Source organism: Leuresthes tenuis, unplaced genomic scaffold, assembly GCF_036924035.1.
Source record: "Leuresthes tenuis unplaced genomic scaffold, fLeuTen1.0.hap1 SCAF_1, whole genome shotgun sequence".
Taxonomy (NCBI): domain Eukaryota; kingdom Metazoa; phylum Chordata; class Actinopteri; order Atheriniformes; family Atherinopsidae; genus Leuresthes; species Leuresthes tenuis.
In genome coordinates this window covers 2,386,261-2,401,451 of record NW_027325355.1, presented here as the reverse complement: position 1 = coordinate 2,401,451, position 15,191 = coordinate 2,386,261, and the positions used below count along the sequence as shown (strand labels likewise).

The following is a 15,191-nucleotide window of genomic DNA, read 5'->3' as shown; positions in this document are numbered from 1 at the left end:
TCATCTTCAGCTGCTGCTGCTTTGTTAGCAGACACGAAGTGATCTGAGAGTCTCAGTTTCAGCTGCAGAGAATAATCACATCAAGGAAGAAGATGTGCCCACAACAAGTTAGCCTTTCTCTGCAATTATCTGGTTACATAGAGGAACTGTATTATTCCAGTACCTATATAATGCACATTTTTCACAGACATTGTTACTTACGGCCACACCACCCTGAATATGCCCGACCTCGACTGATCTCGGAACCCAAGCAGGGTTGGGCCTGGTTAGTACTTGAATGGGAGACCCCTTGGGAATGCCAGGTGCTGTAAGCTTTTTCTCTTCTCTCTACCACCTGCATGTATTTTGTTGCAAGGTCTGATCGCCCTGTGACACATGAGGAAGTTGGTCATCTTCAGCTGCTGCTGCTTTGTTGGCAGACACGAAGTGATCTGAGAGTCTCATTTTCAGCTGGAGAGAATAATCACGTCAGGGAAGAAGATGTGTCCACTATTTATCAGCCTTTCTCTGCAATTATCTGGTTATATAGAGGAAACGTATGATTCCAGTACCTATATAATGCACATTTGTCACAAACATTGTTACTTACGGCCACACCACCCGGAATATGCCCAACCTCGTCTGATCTTGGAAGCCAAGCAGGGTTGGGCCTGGTTAGTACTTGGATGGGAGACCGCTTGGGAATACCAGGTGCTGTAAGCTTTTTCTCTTCTCTCAACCACCTGCATGTCTTTTGTTGCAACGTCTGATCACCCTGTGACACATGAGGAAGTTTGTCATCTTCAGCTGCTGCTGCTTTGTTGGCAGACACGAAGTGATCTTAGAGTCTCATTTTCAGCTGGAGAAAATTATCACGTCAGGGAACAAGATGTGCCCACTATATATCAGCCTTTTTCGGCAATTATCTTGTTACATAGAGGAACCATATGATTCCATTGTCTATATAATGCACATTTGTCACAGAGATTGTTGCTTACGGCCAAACCACCCTGAATATGTCTGACCTAGTTTGATCTCAGAAGCCAAGGAGGGTTGGGCCTGGTTAGTACTTTGATGAGAGACCGCTTGGGAATACCAGGTGCTGTAAGCTTTTTCTCTTCTCTCTACCACCTGCATGTCTTTTGTTGCAACGTCTGATCGCCCTGTGACACATGAGGAAGTTGGTCATCTTCAGCTGCTGCTGCTTTGTTGGCAGACATGAAGTGATCTGAGAGTCTCAGTTTCAGTTGCAGAGAATGATCACATCAGAGAAGATGATTTACCCGCTACACATCAGCTTTTCTCGGCAATTATCTGGTTGCATAGAGGAACCGTATGATTCCAGTACCTATATAATGCACATTTGTCAGAGACATTGCTGCTTACGGCCACACCACCCGGAACATGCCTGACCTAGTCTGATCTCGGAAGCCAAGCAGGGTTGGGCCTGGTTAGTACTTGGATGGGAGACCACTTAGGGATACCAGGTGCTGTAAGCTTCTTCTCTACTCTCTACCACCTTCATGTCTTTTGTGGCAACGTCTGATCCTCCTGTGACACATGAGGAAGTTGGTAATCTTCAGCTGCTGCTGCTTCTTTGTTGGCAGACACGAAGTGATCTGAGAGTCTCAATTTCAGCTGCAGAGAATAATCACATCAGGGAAGAAGATGTGCCCAGTACACATCAGCCTTTCTCTGAAATTAACTGGTTGCATAGAGGAACCGTATGATTCCAGTACCTATATAATGCACATTTGTCAGAGACATTGTTGCTTACGGCCACACCACCCTGAACATGCCCGACCTCGTCTGATCTCGGAAGCCAAGGAGGGTTGGGCCTGGTTAGTACTTGGATGGAAGACCTCTTGGGAATACCAGGTGCTTTAAGCTTTTTCTCTTCTCTCTACCACCTGCATGTCTTTTGTTGCAACGTCTGATCACCCTATGACACATGAGGAAGTTGGTCATCTTCAGCAGCTGCTGCTGCTTTGTTGGCTGACACGAAGTGATCTGAGAGTCTCATTTTCAGCTGGAGAGAATAATCACGTCAGGGAAGAAGATGTGCCCACTATTTATCAGCCTTTCTCGGCAATTATCTGGTTATATAGAGGAAACGTATGATTCCAGTACCTATACAATTTACATTTGTCACAGACATTGTTGCTTACGGCCACACCACCCTGAATATGCCCGACCTTGTCTGATCTCGGAAGCCAAGCAGGGTTGTGCCTGGTTAGTACTTGGATGGGAGACCGCTTGGGATTATCAGGTGCTGTAAGCTTTTTCTCTTCTCTCAACCACCTGCATGTCTTTTGTTGCAACGTCTGATCACCCTGTGACACATGAGGAAGTTGGTCATCTTCATTTTCTGCTGCTTTGTTGGCAGACACGAAGTGATCTTAGAGTCTCAGTTTCAGCTGGAGAAAATTATCACGTCAGGGAACAAGATGTGCCCACTACATATCAGCCTTTCTTGGCAATTATATGGTTGCATAGAGGAACCGTATGATTCCAGTACCTATATAATGCACATTTGTCACAGACATTGTTACTTACGGCCACACAACCCTGAATATGCCCAACCTCGTCTGATCTTGGAAGCCAAGCAGGGTTGGTCCTGGTTAGTACTTGGATGGGAGACCGCTTGGGAATACCAGGTGCTGTAAGCTTTTTCTCTTCTCTCAACCACCTTCATGTCTTTTGTTGCAACGTCTGATCACCCTGTGACACATGAGGAAGTTGGTCATCTTCAGCTGCTGCTGCTTTGTTGGCAGACACGAAGTGATCTTAGAGTCTCATTTTCAGCTGGAGAAAATTATCACGTCAGGGAACAAGATGTGCCCACTATATATCAGCCTTTTTCGGCAATTATCTTGTTACATAGAGGAACCATATGATTCCATTGCCTATATAATGCACATTTGTCACAGAGATTGTTGCTTACGGCCAAACCACCCTGAATATGTCTGACCTCGTCTGATCTCAGAAGCCAAGGAGGGTTGGGCCTGGTTAGTACTTTGATGAGAGACCGCTTGGGAATACCAGGTGCTGTAAGCTTTTTCTCTTCTCTCTACCACCTGCATGTCTTTTGTTGCAACGTCTGATCGCCCTGTGACACATGAGGAAGTTGGTTATCTTCAGCTGCTGCTGCTTTGTTGGCAGACATGAAGTGATCTGAGAGTCTCAGTTTCAGTTGCAGAGAATGATCACATCAGAGAAGATGATTTACCCGCTACACATCAGCCTTTCTCGGCAATTATCTGGTTGCATAGAAGAACCGTATGATTCCAGTACCTATATAATGCACATTTGTCAGAGACATTGCTGCTTACGGCCACACCACCCGGAACATGCCTGACCTCGTCTGATCTCGGAAGCCAAGCAGGGTTGGGCCTGGTTAGTACTTGGATGGGAGACCACTTGGGAATACCATGTGCTTTAAGCTTCTTCTCTACTCTCTACCACCTTCATGTCTTTTGTGGCAACGTCTGATCCTCCTGTGACACATGAGGAAGTTGGTCATCTTCAGCTGCTGCTGCTTCTTTGTTGGCAGACACGAAGTGATCTGAGAGTCTCAATTTCAGCTGCAGAGAATAATCACATCAGGGAAGAAGATGTGCCCACTACAAGTCAGCCTTTCTCGGCAATTATCTGGTTACATAGAGGAACTGTATGATTCCAGTACCTATATAATGCACATTTGTCACAGATATTGTTGCTTACGGCCACACCACCCTGAATAAGCCTGATCTTGGAAGTCAAGCAGGTTTGGGCCTGGTTAGTACTTGAATGGGAGACAGCTTGGGAATACCAGGTGCTGTAAGCTTTTTCTCTTCTCTCAACCACCTGCATGTCTTTTGTTGCAACGTCTGACCACCCTGTGACACATGAGGAAGTTGGTCATCTTCAGCTGCTGCTGCTTTGTTGGCAGACATGAAGTGATCTGAGAGTCTCAGTTTCAGTTGCAGAGAATAATCACATCAGAGAAGATGATTTACCCGCTACACATCAGCCTTTCTCGGCAATTATCTGGTTGCATAGAGGAACCGTATGATTCCAGTACCTATATAATGCACATTTGTCAGAGACATTGCTGCTTACGGCCACACCACCCGGAACATGCCTGACCTCGTCTGATCTTGGAAGCCAAGCAGGGTTGGGCCTGGTTAGTACTTGGATGGGAGACCACTTGGGAATACCAGGTGCTGTAAGCTTCTTCTCTACTCTCTACCACCTTCATGTCTTATGTGGCAACGTCTGATCCTCCTGTGACACATGAGGAAGTTGGTCATCTTCAGCTGCTGCTGCTTCTTTGTTGGCAGACACGAAGTGATCTGAGAGTCTCAGTTTCAGCTGCAGAGAATAATCACATCAGGGAAGAAGATGTGCCCACTACAAGTCAGCCTTTCTCAGCAATTATCTGGTTACATAGAGGAAGTGTATGATTCCAGTACCTATATAATGCACATTTGTCACAGATATTGTTGCTTACGGCCACACCACCCTGAATAAGCCCGACCTCGTCTGATCTTGGAAGTCAAGCAGGTTTGGGCCTGGTTAGTACTTGGATGGGAGACTGCTTGGGAATACCAGGTGCTGTAAGCTTTTTCTCTTCTCTCTACCACCTGCATGTCTTTTGTTGCAACGTCTGATCACCCTGTGACACATGAGGAAGTTGGTCATCTTCAGCTGCTGCTGCTTTGTTGGCAGACACAAAGTGATCTGAGAGTCTCATTTTCAGCTGCAGAGAATAATCACGTCAGGGAAGAAGATGTGCCCAGTACACATCAGCCTTTCTCGGAAATTAACTGGTTGCATAGAGGAACCGTATGATTCCAGTACCTATATAATGCACATTTGTCAGAGACATTGTTGCTTACGGCCACACCACCCTGAACATGCCCGACCTTGTCTGATCTCGGAAGCCAAGGAGGGTTGGTTCTGGTTAGTACTTGGATGGAAGACCTCTTGGGAATACCAGGTGCTTTAAGCTTTTTCTCTTCTCTCTACCACCTGCATGTCTTTTGTTGCAACGTCTGATCACCCTGTGACACATGAGGAAGTTGGTCATCTTCAGCTGCTGCTGCTTTGTTGGAAGACACGAAGTGATCTGAGAGTCTCAGTTTCAGCTGAAGAGAATAATCACGTCAGGGAAGAAGATGTGCCCACTACACATCAGCCTTTCTCAGCAATTATCTGGTTACATAGAGGAACCGTATGATTCCTGTACTAATATAATGCACTTTTGTCAGACACATTGTTGCTTACGGCCACACCACCCTGAACATACCCGCCCTCGTCTGATCTCGGAAGCCAAGCAGCGTTGAGCCTGCTTAGTACTTGGATGGGAGACTGCTTGGGAATACCAGGTGCTGTAATCGTTTTCTCTTCTCTCTACAACCTGCATGTCTTTTGTTGCAACATCTGATCACCCTGTGACACATGAGGAAGTTGGTCATCTTCAGCTGCTCCTGCTTTGTTGGCTGACACAAAGTGATCTGAGAGTCTCAGTTTCAGTTGCAGAGAATGATCACATCAGAGAAGATGATTTGCCCGCTACACATCAGCCTTTCTCGGCAATTATCTGGTTGCATAGAGGAACCGTATGATTCCAGTACCTATATAATGCACATTTTCAGAGACATTGTTGCTTACGGCCACACCACCCTGAATAAGCCAGACCTCGTCTGATCTCGGACACCAAGAAGGTTGTACCTGGTTAGTACTTGGATGGGAGACAGCTTGGGAATACCAGGTGCTGTAAGCTTTTTCTCTTCTCTCTACCACCTGCATGTCTTTTGTTGCAACGTCTGATCACCCTGTGACACGTGAAGAAGTTGGTCATCTTCAGCTGCTGCTGCTTTGTTGATAGACACAAGGTGATCTGAGAGTCTCAGTTTCAGCTGAAGAGAATAATCACATCAAGGAGGAAGATGAACCCACTACAAGTCAGCCTTTTTCGGCAATTATCTGGTTACACAGAGGAAGTGTATGATTCCAGTACCTATATAATGCACATTTGTCACCGATATAGTTGCTTACGGCCACACCACCCTGAATAAGCCCGACCTCGTCTGATCTCAGAAGCCAAGCAGGGTTGCGCCTGGTTAGTGCTTGAATAGTAGACCGCTTGGGAATACCAGGTGCCTTAAGCTTTTTATCTTCTCTCTACCACCTGCATGTCTTTTGTTGCAACGTCTGATCACCCTGTGACACATGAGGAAGTTGGTCATCTTCAGCTTCTGCTGCTTTGTTGGCAGACACGAAGTGATCTGAGAGTCTCAGTTTCAGCTGAAGAGAATCATCACATCAGAGAAGATGATATGCCCGCTACACATCAGCCTTTCTCGGCAATTATCTGGTTGCATAGAGGAACCGTATGATTCCAGTACCTATATAATGCACATTTGTCAGAGACATTGTTGCTTACGGCCACACCACCCTGAACATGCCCGACCTCGTCTGATCTCGGAAGCCAAGCAGGGTTGAGCCTGCTTAGTACTTGGATGGGAGACTGCTTGGGAATACCAGGTGCTGTAAGCTTCTTCTCTTCTCTCTACCACCTGCATGTCTTTTCTTGCAACGTCTGATCATCCTGTGACACATGAGGAAGTTGGTCATCTTCAGCAGCTGCTGCTTCTTTGTTGGCAGACACGAAGTGATCTGAGAGTCTCAGTTTCAGCTGCAGAGAATAATCACATCAGGGAAGAAGATGTGCCCACTACAAGTCAGCCTTTCTCTGCAATTATCTGGTTACATAGAAGAAGTGTATGATTCCAGTACCTATATAATGCACATTTGTCACAGCTATTGTTGCTTACGGCCGCACCACCCTGAATATGCCCGACCTCGTCTGATCTTGGAAGCCAAGGAGGGTTGGGCGTGGTTAGTACTTGGATGGAAGACCTCTTGGGAATACCAGGTGCTGTAAGCTTTTTCTCTTCTCTCTACCACCTGCATGTCTTTTGTTGCAACGTCTGATCACCCTGTGACACATGAGGAAGTTGGTCATCTTCAGCTGCTGCTGCTTTGTTGGCTGACACGAAGTGATCTGAGAGTCTCAGTTTCAGTTGCAGAGAATGATCACATCAGAGAAGATGATATGCCCGCTACACATCAGCCTTTCTCTGCAATTATCTGGGTGCATAGAGGAACCGTATGATTCCAGTACCTATATAATGCACATTTGTCAGAGACATTGTTGTTTACGGCCACACAACCCTGAACATGCCCGACCTCGTCTGATCTCGGAAGCCAAGCAGGGTTGGGCCTGGTTTGTACTTGGATGGAAGACCTCTTCGGAATACCAGGTGTTGTAAGCTTTTTCTCTTCTCTCTACCACCTGCATGTCTTTTGTTGCAATGTCTGATCACCCTGTGACACATGAGGAAGTTGGTCATCTTCAGCTTCTGCTGCTTTGTTGGCAGACACAAAGTGATCTGAGAGTCTCAGTTTCAGCTCGAGAGAATAATCACGTCAGGGAAGAAGATGTGCCCACTACTTATCAGCCTTTCTCGGCAATTATCTGGTTGCATAGAGGAACCGTATGATTCCAGTACCTATATAATGCACATTTGTCAGAGACATTGTTGCTTACGGCCACACCACCCTGAACATGCCCGACCTCGTCTGATCTCGGAAGCCAAGCAGGGTTGAGCCTGCTTAGTACTTGGATGGGAGACTACTTGGGAATACCAGGTGCTGTAAGCTTCTTCTCTTCTCTCTACCACCTGCATGTCTTTTGTTGCAACGTCTGATCATCCTGTGACACATGAGGAAGTTGGTCATCTTCAGCAGCTGCTGCTTCTTTGTTGTTAGACACGAAGTGATCTGAGAGTCTCAGTTTCAGCTGCAGAGAATAATCACATCAGGGAAGAAGATGTGCCCACTACAAGTCAGCCTTTCTCTGCAATTATCTGGTTACATAGAAGAAGTGTATGATTCCAGTACCTATATAATGCACATTTGTCACAGCTATTGTTGCTTACGGCCGCACCACCCTGAATATGCCCGACCTCGTCTGATCTTGGAAGCCAAGGAGGGTTGGGCCTGGTTAGTACTTGGATGGAAGACCTCTTGGGAATACCAGGTGCTGTAAGCTTTTTCTCTTCTCTCTACCACCTGCATGTCTTTTGTTGCAACGTCTGATCACCCTGTGACACATGAGGAAGTTGGTCATCTTCAGCTTCTGCTGCTTTGTTGGCAGACACGAAGTGATCTGAGAGTCTCAGTTTCAGCTGCAGAGAATGATCACATCAGGGAAGAAGATGTGCCCATAACAAGTGAGCCTTTCTCGGAAATTATCTGGTTACATAGAGGAAGTGTATGATTCCAGTACTTATATAATGCACATTTGTCACAGAAATTGTTCCTTACGGCCACACCACCCTGAATATGCCCGACCTCGTCTGATCTCGGAAGATAAGGAGGGTTGGGCCTGGTTAGTACTTCAATGGGAGACTGCTTGGGAATACCAGGTGCTGTAAGCGTTTTCTCTTCTCTCTACAACCTGCATGTCTTTTGTTGCAACGTCTGATCACCCTGTGACACATGAGGAAGTTGGTCATCTTCAGCTGCTGCTGCTTTGTTGGAAGACACGAAGTGATCTGAGAGTCTCAGTTTCAGCTGAAGAGAATAATCACGTCAGGGAAGAAGATGTGCCCACTACACATCAGCCTTTCTCAGCAATTATCTGGTTACATAGAGGAACCGTATGATTCCTGTACTTATATAATGCACATGTGTCACAGACATTGTTGCTTACGGCCACACCACCCTCAATATGCCTGACCTCGTCTGATCTCGGAAGCCAAGCAGGGTTGGTTCTGGTTAGTACTTGGGTGGGAGACCGCTTGAAAATACCATTTGCTGTAAGCTTTTTCTCTTCTCTCTACAACCTGCATGTCTTTTGTTGCAACGTCTGATCACCCTGTGACACGTGAAGAAGTTGGTCATCTTCAGCTGCTGCTGCTTTGTTGATAGACACAAGGTGATCTGAGAGTCTCAGTTTCAGCTGAAGAGAATAATCACATCAAGGAGGAAGATGAACCCACTACAAGTCAGCCTTTTTCGGCAATTATCTGGTTACACAGAGGAAGTGTATGATTCCAGTACCTATATAATGCACATTTGTCACCGATATAGTTGCTTACGGCCACACCACCCTGAATAAGCCCGACCTCGTCTGATCTCAGAAGCCAAGCAGGGTTGCGCCTGGTTAGTGCTTGAATAGTAGACCGCTTGGGAATACCAGGTGCCTTAAGCTTTTTATCTTCTCTCTACCACCTGCATGTCTTTTGTTGCAACGTCTGATCACCCTGTGACACATGAGGAAGTTGGTCATCTTCAGCTTCTGCTGCTTTGTTGGCAGACACGAAGTGATCTGAGAGTCTCAGTTTCAGCTGAAGAGAATCATCACATCAGAGAAGATGATATGCCCGCTACACATCAGCCTTTCTCGGCAATTATCTGGTTGCATAGAGGAACCGTATGATTCCAGTACCTATATAATGCACATTTGTCAGAGACATTGTTGCTTACGGCCACACCACCCTGAACATGCCCGACCTCGTCTGATCTCGGAAGCCAAGCAGGGTTGAGCCTGCTTAGTACTTGGATGGGAGACTGCTTGGGAATACCAGGTGCTGTAAGCTTCTTCTCTTCTCTCTACCACCTGCATGTCTTTTCTTGCAACGTCTGATCATCCTGTGACACATGAGGAAGTTGGTCATCTTCAGCAGCTGCTGCTTCTTTGTTGGCAGACACGAAGTGATCTGAGAGTCTCAGTTTCAGCTGCAGAGAATAATCACATCAGGGAAGAAGATGTGCCCACTACAAGTCAGCCTTTCTCTGCAATTATCTGGTTACATAGAAGAAGTGTATGATTCCAGTACCTATATAATGCACATTTGTCACAGCTATTGTTGCTTACGGCCGCACCACCCTGAATATGCCCGACCTCGTCTGATCTTGGAAGCCAAGGAGGGTTGGGCGTGGTTAGTACTTGGATGGAAGACCTCTTGGGAATACCAGGTGCTGTAAGCTTTTTCTCTTCTCTCTACCACCTGCATGTCTTTTGTTGCAACGTCTGATCACCCTGTGACACATGAGGAAGTTGGTCATCTTCAGCTGCTGCTGCTTTGTTGGCTGACACGAAGTGATCTGAGAGTCTCAGTTTCAGTTGCAGAGAATGATCACATCAGAGAAGATGATATGCCCGCTACACATCAGCCTTTCTCTGCAATTATCTGGGTGCATAGAGGAACCGTATGATTCCAGTACCTATATAATGCACATTTGTCAGAGACATTGTTGTTTACGGCCACACAACCCTGAACATGCCCGACCTCGTCTGATCTCGGAAGCCAAGCAGGGTTGGGCCTGGTTTGTACTTGGATGGAAGACCTCTTCGGAATACCAGGTGTTGTAAGCTTTTTCTCTTCTCTCTACCACCTGCATGTCTTTTGTTGCAATGTCTGATCACCCTGTGACACATGAGGAAGTTGGTCATCTTCAGCTTCTGCTGCTTTGTTGGCAGACACAAAGTGATCTGAGAGTCTCAGTTTCAGCTCGAGAGAATAATCACATCAGGGAAGAAGATGTGCCCACTACTTATCAGCCTTTCTCGGCAATTATCTGGTTGCATAGAGGAACCGTATGATTCCAGTACCTATATAATGCACATTTGTCAGAGACATTGTTGCTTACGGCCACACCACCCTGAACATGCCCGACCTCGTCTGATCTCGGAAGCCAAGCAGGGTTGAGCCTGCTTAGTACTTGGATGGGAGACTACTTGGGAATACCAGGTGCTGTAAGCTTCTTCTCTTCTCTCTACCACCTGCATGTCTTTTGTTGCAACGTCTGATCATCCTGTGACACATGAGGAAGTTGGTCATCTTCAGCAGCTGCTGCTTCTTTGTTGTTAGACACGAAGTGATCTGAGAGTCTCAGTTTCAGCTGCAGAGAATGATCACATCAGGGAAGAAGATGTGCCCATAACAAGTGAGCCTTTCTCGGAAATTATCTGGTTACATAGAGGAAGTGTATGATTCCAGTACTTATATAATGCACATTTGTCACAGCTATTGTTGCTTACGGCCGCACCACCCTGAATATGCCCGACCTCGTCTGATCTTGGAAGCCAAGGAGGGTTGGGCCTGGTTAGTACTTGGATGGAAGACCTCTTGGGAATACCAGGTGCTGTAAGCTTTTTCTCTTCTCTCTACCACCTGCATGTCTTTTGTTGCAACGTCTGATCACCCTGTGACACATGAGGAAGTTGGTCATCTTCAGCTTCTGCTGCTTTGTTGGCAGACACGAAGTGATCTGAGAGTCTCAGTTTCAGCTGCAGAGAATGATCACATCAGGGAAGAAGATGTGCCCATAACAAGTGAGCCTTTCTCGGAAATTATCTGGTTACATAGAGGAAGTGTATGATTCCAGTACTTATATAATGCACATTTGTCACAGAAATTGTTCCTTACGGCCACACCACCCTGAATATGCCCGACCTCGTCTGATCTCGGAAGATAAGGAGGGTTGGGCCTGGTTAGTACTTCAATGGGAGACTGCTTGGGAATACCAGGTGCTGTAAGCGTTTTCTCTTCTCTCTACAACCTGCATGTCTTTTGTTGCAACGTCTGATCACCCTGTGACACATGAGGAAGTTGGTCATCTTCAGCTGCTGCTGCTTTGTTGGAAGACACGAAGTGATCTGAGAGTCTCAGTTTCAGCTGAAGAGAATAATCACGTCAGGGAAGAAGATGTGCCCACTACACATCAGCCTTTCTCAGCAATTATCTGGTTACATAGAGGAACCGTATGATTCCTGTACTTATATAATGCACATTTGTCACAGACATTGTTGCTTACGGCCACACCACCCTCAATATGCCTGACCTCGTCTGATCTCGGAAGCCAAGCAGGGTTGGTTCTGGTTAGTACTTGGGTGGGAGACCGCTTGAAAATACCATTTGCTGTAAGCTTTTTCTCTTCTCTCTACAACCTGCATGTCTTTTGTTGCAACGTCTGATCACCCTCTGACACATGAGGAAGTTGATCATCTTCAGCTGCTGCTGCTGCTTTGTTGGCAGACATGAAGTGATCTGAGAGTCTCAGTTTCAGCTCCAGAGAATAATCACATCAGGGAAGAAGATGTGCCCACTAAGAGTCAGCCTTTCTCGGCAATTATCTGGTTACATAGAGGAAGTGTATGATTCCAGTACCTATATAATACACATTTGTACCAGATATTGTTGCTTACAGCCACACCACCCTGAATAAGCTCGACCTCGTCTGATCTCGGAAGCCAAGCAGGGTTGGGCCTGGTTAGTTCTTGAATGGGAGACCGCTTGCGAATACCAGGTGCTGTAAGCTTTTTCTCTTCTCTCTACAACCTGCATGTCTTTTGTTGCAATGTCTGATCACCCTGTGACACATGAGGAAGTTGGTCATCTTCAGCTTCTGCTGCTTTGTTGGCAGACACGAAGTGATCTGAGAGTCTCAGTTTCAGCTGAAGAGAATGATCACATCAAGAAGGAAGATGTGCCCACTAAGAGTCAGCCTTTCTCGGCAATTATCTGGTTACATAGAGGAAGTGTATGATTCCAGTACCTATATAATACACATTTGTCACAGAGATTGTCGCTTACGGCCACACCACCCTGAATATAATATGCCCGACCTCGTCTGATCTCGGAAGCCAAGCAGGGTTGTGCCTGGTTAGTACTTGGGTGGGAGACTGCTTGGGAATACCAGGTGCTGTAAGCTTTTTCTCTTCTCTCTACCACCTGCATGTCTTTTGTTGTAACATCTGATCACCCTGTGACACATGAGGAAGTTGGTCATCTTCAGCTGCTGCTGCTTTGTTGGCAGACACAAAGTGATCTGAGAGTCTCAGTTTCAGCTGCAGAGAATAATCACATCAGGGAAGAAGATATGCCCACTACACATCAGCCTTTCTCGGCAATTATCTGGTTACATAGAGGAACTGTATGATTCCAGTACCTATATAATGCACATTTGTCAAAGACTTTGTTGCTTACGGCCACACCACCCTGAACATATCCGACCTTGTCCGATCTCGGAAGCCAAGCACGGTTGGGCCTGGTTAGTACTTGGATGGGAGACTGCTTTGGAATACCAGGTGCTGTAAGCTTTTTCTCTTCTCTCTACCACCTGCATGTCTTTTGTTGTAACATCTGATCACCCTGTGACACATGAGGAAGTTGGTCATCTTCAGCTGCTGCTGCTTTGTTGGCAGACACAAAGTGATCTGAGAGTCTCAGTTTCAGCTGCAGAGAATAATCACATCAGGGAAGAAGATGTGCCCACTACACATCAGCCTTTCTCGGCAATTCTCTGGTTACATAGAGGAACTGTATGATTCCAGTACCTATATAATGCACATTTGTCACAGCTATTGTTGCTTACGGCCGCACCACCCTGAATATGCCCGACCTCGTCTGATCTTGGAAGCCAAGGAGGGTTGGGCCTGGTTAGTACTTGGATGGAAGACCTCTTGGGAATACCAGGTGCTGTAAGCTTTTTCTCTTCTCTCTACCACCTGCATGTCTTTTGTTGCAACGTCTGATCACCCTGTGACACATGAGGAAGGTGGTCATCTTCAGCTGCTGCTGCTTTGTTGGCAGACACGAAGTGATCTGAGAGTCTCAGTTTCAGCTGCAGAGAATGATCACATCAGGGAAGAAGATGTGCCCATAACAAGTGAGCCTTTCTCGGAAATTATCTGGTTACATAGAGGAAGTGTATGATTCCAGTACTTATATAATGCACATTTGTCACAGAAATTGTTCCTTACGGCCACACCACCCTGAATATGCCCGACCTCGTCTGATCTCGGAAGATAAGGAGGGTTGGGCCTGGTTAGTACTTCAATGGGAGACTGCTTGGGAATACCAGGTGCTGTAAGCGTTTTCTCTTCTCTCTACAACCTGCATGTCTTTTGTTGCAACGTCTGATCACCCTGTGACACATGAGGAAGTTGGTCATCTTCAGCTGCTGCTGCTTTGTTGGAAGACACGAAGTGATCTGAGAGTCTCAGTTTCAGCTGAAGAGAATAATCACGTCAGGGAAGAAGATGTGCCCACTACACATCAGCCTTTCTCAGCAATTATCTGGTTACATAGAGGAACCGTATGATTCCTGTACTTATATAATGCACATTTGTCACAGACATTGTTGCTTACGGCCACACCACCCTCAATATGCCTGACCTCGTCTGATCTCGGAAGCCAAGCAGGGTTGGTTCTGGTTAGTACTTGGGTGGGAGACCGCTTGAAAATACCATTTGCTGTAAGCTTTTTCTCTTCTCTCTACAACCTGCATGTCTTTTGTTGCAACGTCTGATCACCCTCTGACACATGAGGAAGTTGATCATCTTCAGCTGCTGCTGCTGCTTTGTTGGCAGACATGAAGTGATCTGAGAGTCTCAGTTTCAGCTCCAGAGAATAATCACATCAGGGAAGAAGATGTGCCCACTAAGAGTCAGCCTTTCTCGGCAATTATCTGGTTACATAGAGGAAGTGTATGATTCCAGTACCTATATAATACACATTTGTACCAGATATTGTTGCTTACAGCCACACCACCCTGAATAAGCTCGACCTCGTCTGATCTCGGAAGCCAAGCAGGGTTGGGCCTGGTTAGTTCTTGAATGGGAGACCGCTTGCGAATACCAGGTGCTGTAAGCTTTTTCTCTTCTCTCTACAACCTGCATGTCTTTTGTTGCAATGTCTGATCACCCTGTGACACATGAGGAAGTTGGTCATCTTCAGCTTCTGCTGCTTTGTTGGCAGACACGAAGTGATCTGAGAGTCTCAGTTTCAGCTGAAGAGAATGATCACATCAAGAAGGAAGATGTGCCCACTAAGAGTCAGCCTTTCTCGGCAATTATCTGGTTACATAGAGGAAGTGTATGATTCCAGTACCTATATAATACACATTTGTCACAGAGATTGTCGCTTACGGCCACACCACCCTGAATATAATATGCCCGACCTCGTCTGATCTCGGAAGCCAAGCAGGGTTGTGCCTGGTTAGTACTTGGGTGGGAGACTGCTTGGGAATACCAGGTGCTGTAAGCTTTTTCTCTTCTCTCTACCACCTGCATGTCTTTTGTTGTAACATCTGATCACCCTGTGACACATGAGGAAGTTGGTCATCTTCAGCTGCTGCTGCTTTGTTGGCAG

General features: G+C 46.3%; 1 non-coding gene and 37 pseudogenes across 1 annotated transcript; all 38 read left to right on the top strand.

Moving 5' to 3' along the window:
• Positions 1-195: 195 nt before the first annotated feature.
• Positions 196-314, top strand: LOC140307379 (5S ribosomal RNA; annotated as a pseudogene).
• Positions 315-583: 269 nt separating this feature from the next.
• LOC140298965 (5S ribosomal RNA) lies at positions 584-702 on the top strand. The gene has a single exon (XR_011914558.1). It is a non-coding gene; the product is annotated as a 5S ribosomal RNA (ribosomal RNA).
• Positions 703-971: 269 nt separating this feature from the next.
• On the top strand, positions 972-1,090 carry LOC140291636 (5S ribosomal RNA; annotated as a pseudogene).
• Positions 1,091-1,359: 269 nt separating this feature from the next.
• On the top strand, positions 1,360-1,478 carry LOC140288647 (5S ribosomal RNA; annotated as a pseudogene).
• Positions 1,479-1,750: 272 nt separating this feature from the next.
• On the top strand, positions 1,751-1,869 carry LOC140306776 (5S ribosomal RNA; annotated as a pseudogene).
• Positions 1,870-2,141: 272 nt separating this feature from the next.
• Positions 2,142-2,260, top strand: LOC140280207 (5S ribosomal RNA; annotated as a pseudogene).
• A 269-nt stretch (positions 2,261-2,529) lies between these two features.
• On the top strand, positions 2,530-2,648 carry LOC140316147 (5S ribosomal RNA; annotated as a pseudogene).
• A 269-nt stretch (positions 2,649-2,917) lies between these two features.
• LOC140267315 (5S ribosomal RNA) lies at positions 2,918-3,036 on the top strand (annotated as a pseudogene).
• A 269-nt stretch (positions 3,037-3,305) lies between these two features.
• Positions 3,306-3,424, top strand: LOC140279668 (5S ribosomal RNA; annotated as a pseudogene).
• Positions 3,425-3,696: 272 nt separating this feature from the next.
• On the top strand, positions 3,697-3,805 carry LOC140297232 (5S ribosomal RNA; annotated as a pseudogene).
• Positions 3,806-4,074: 269 nt separating this feature from the next.
• On the top strand, positions 4,075-4,193 carry LOC140299496 (5S ribosomal RNA; annotated as a pseudogene).
• Positions 4,194-4,465: 272 nt separating this feature from the next.
• On the top strand, positions 4,466-4,584 carry LOC140297738 (5S ribosomal RNA; annotated as a pseudogene).
• Positions 4,585-4,853: 269 nt separating this feature from the next.
• LOC140294645 (5S ribosomal RNA) lies at positions 4,854-4,972 on the top strand (annotated as a pseudogene).
• Positions 4,973-5,241: 269 nt separating this feature from the next.
• On the top strand, positions 5,242-5,360 carry LOC140294709 (5S ribosomal RNA; annotated as a pseudogene).
• A 655-nt stretch (positions 5,361-6,015) lies between these two features.
• Positions 6,016-6,134, top strand: LOC140297167 (5S ribosomal RNA; annotated as a pseudogene).
• Positions 6,135-6,403: 269 nt separating this feature from the next.
• On the top strand, positions 6,404-6,522 carry LOC140300072 (5S ribosomal RNA; annotated as a pseudogene).
• Positions 6,523-6,794: 272 nt separating this feature from the next.
• Positions 6,795-6,913, top strand: LOC140289454 (5S ribosomal RNA; annotated as a pseudogene).
• A 269-nt stretch (positions 6,914-7,182) lies between these two features.
• On the top strand, positions 7,183-7,301 carry LOC140285015 (5S ribosomal RNA; annotated as a pseudogene).
• A 269-nt stretch (positions 7,302-7,570) lies between these two features.
• LOC140301187 (5S ribosomal RNA) lies at positions 7,571-7,689 on the top strand (annotated as a pseudogene).
• A 272-nt stretch (positions 7,690-7,961) lies between these two features.
• On the top strand, positions 7,962-8,080 carry LOC140311595 (5S ribosomal RNA; annotated as a pseudogene).
• Positions 8,081-8,349: 269 nt separating this feature from the next.
• On the top strand, positions 8,350-8,468 carry LOC140319314 (5S ribosomal RNA; annotated as a pseudogene).
• A 269-nt stretch (positions 8,469-8,737) lies between these two features.
• LOC140295409 (5S ribosomal RNA) lies at positions 8,738-8,856 on the top strand (annotated as a pseudogene).
• Positions 8,857-9,125: 269 nt separating this feature from the next.
• Positions 9,126-9,244, top strand: LOC140297166 (5S ribosomal RNA; annotated as a pseudogene).
• Positions 9,245-9,513: 269 nt separating this feature from the next.
• On the top strand, positions 9,514-9,632 carry LOC140300061 (5S ribosomal RNA; annotated as a pseudogene).
• A 272-nt stretch (positions 9,633-9,904) lies between these two features.
• On the top strand, positions 9,905-10,023 carry LOC140289453 (5S ribosomal RNA; annotated as a pseudogene).
• A 269-nt stretch (positions 10,024-10,292) lies between these two features.
• LOC140285006 (5S ribosomal RNA) lies at positions 10,293-10,411 on the top strand (annotated as a pseudogene).
• Positions 10,412-10,680: 269 nt separating this feature from the next.
• On the top strand, positions 10,681-10,799 carry LOC140301185 (5S ribosomal RNA; annotated as a pseudogene).
• Positions 10,800-11,071: 272 nt separating this feature from the next.
• On the top strand, positions 11,072-11,190 carry LOC140311586 (5S ribosomal RNA; annotated as a pseudogene).
• A 269-nt stretch (positions 11,191-11,459) lies between these two features.
• On the top strand, positions 11,460-11,578 carry LOC140319307 (5S ribosomal RNA; annotated as a pseudogene).
• Positions 11,579-11,847: 269 nt separating this feature from the next.
• LOC140295408 (5S ribosomal RNA) lies at positions 11,848-11,966 on the top strand (annotated as a pseudogene).
• A 272-nt stretch (positions 11,967-12,238) lies between these two features.
• LOC140308011 (5S ribosomal RNA) lies at positions 12,239-12,357 on the top strand (annotated as a pseudogene).
• A 269-nt stretch (positions 12,358-12,626) lies between these two features.
• On the top strand, positions 12,627-12,750 carry LOC140268421 (5S ribosomal RNA; annotated as a pseudogene).
• A 269-nt stretch (positions 12,751-13,019) lies between these two features.
• LOC140318551 (5S ribosomal RNA) lies at positions 13,020-13,138 on the top strand (annotated as a pseudogene).
• Positions 13,139-13,407: 269 nt separating this feature from the next.
• LOC140311582 (5S ribosomal RNA) lies at positions 13,408-13,526 on the top strand (annotated as a pseudogene).
• Positions 13,527-13,795: 269 nt separating this feature from the next.
• LOC140319301 (5S ribosomal RNA) lies at positions 13,796-13,914 on the top strand (annotated as a pseudogene).
• Positions 13,915-14,183: 269 nt separating this feature from the next.
• Positions 14,184-14,302, top strand: LOC140295406 (5S ribosomal RNA; annotated as a pseudogene).
• Positions 14,303-14,574: 272 nt separating this feature from the next.
• Positions 14,575-14,693, top strand: LOC140308000 (5S ribosomal RNA; annotated as a pseudogene).
• Positions 14,694-14,962: 269 nt separating this feature from the next.
• LOC140268415 (5S ribosomal RNA) lies at positions 14,963-15,086 on the top strand (annotated as a pseudogene).
• Positions 15,087-15,191: the final 105 nt, after the last annotated feature.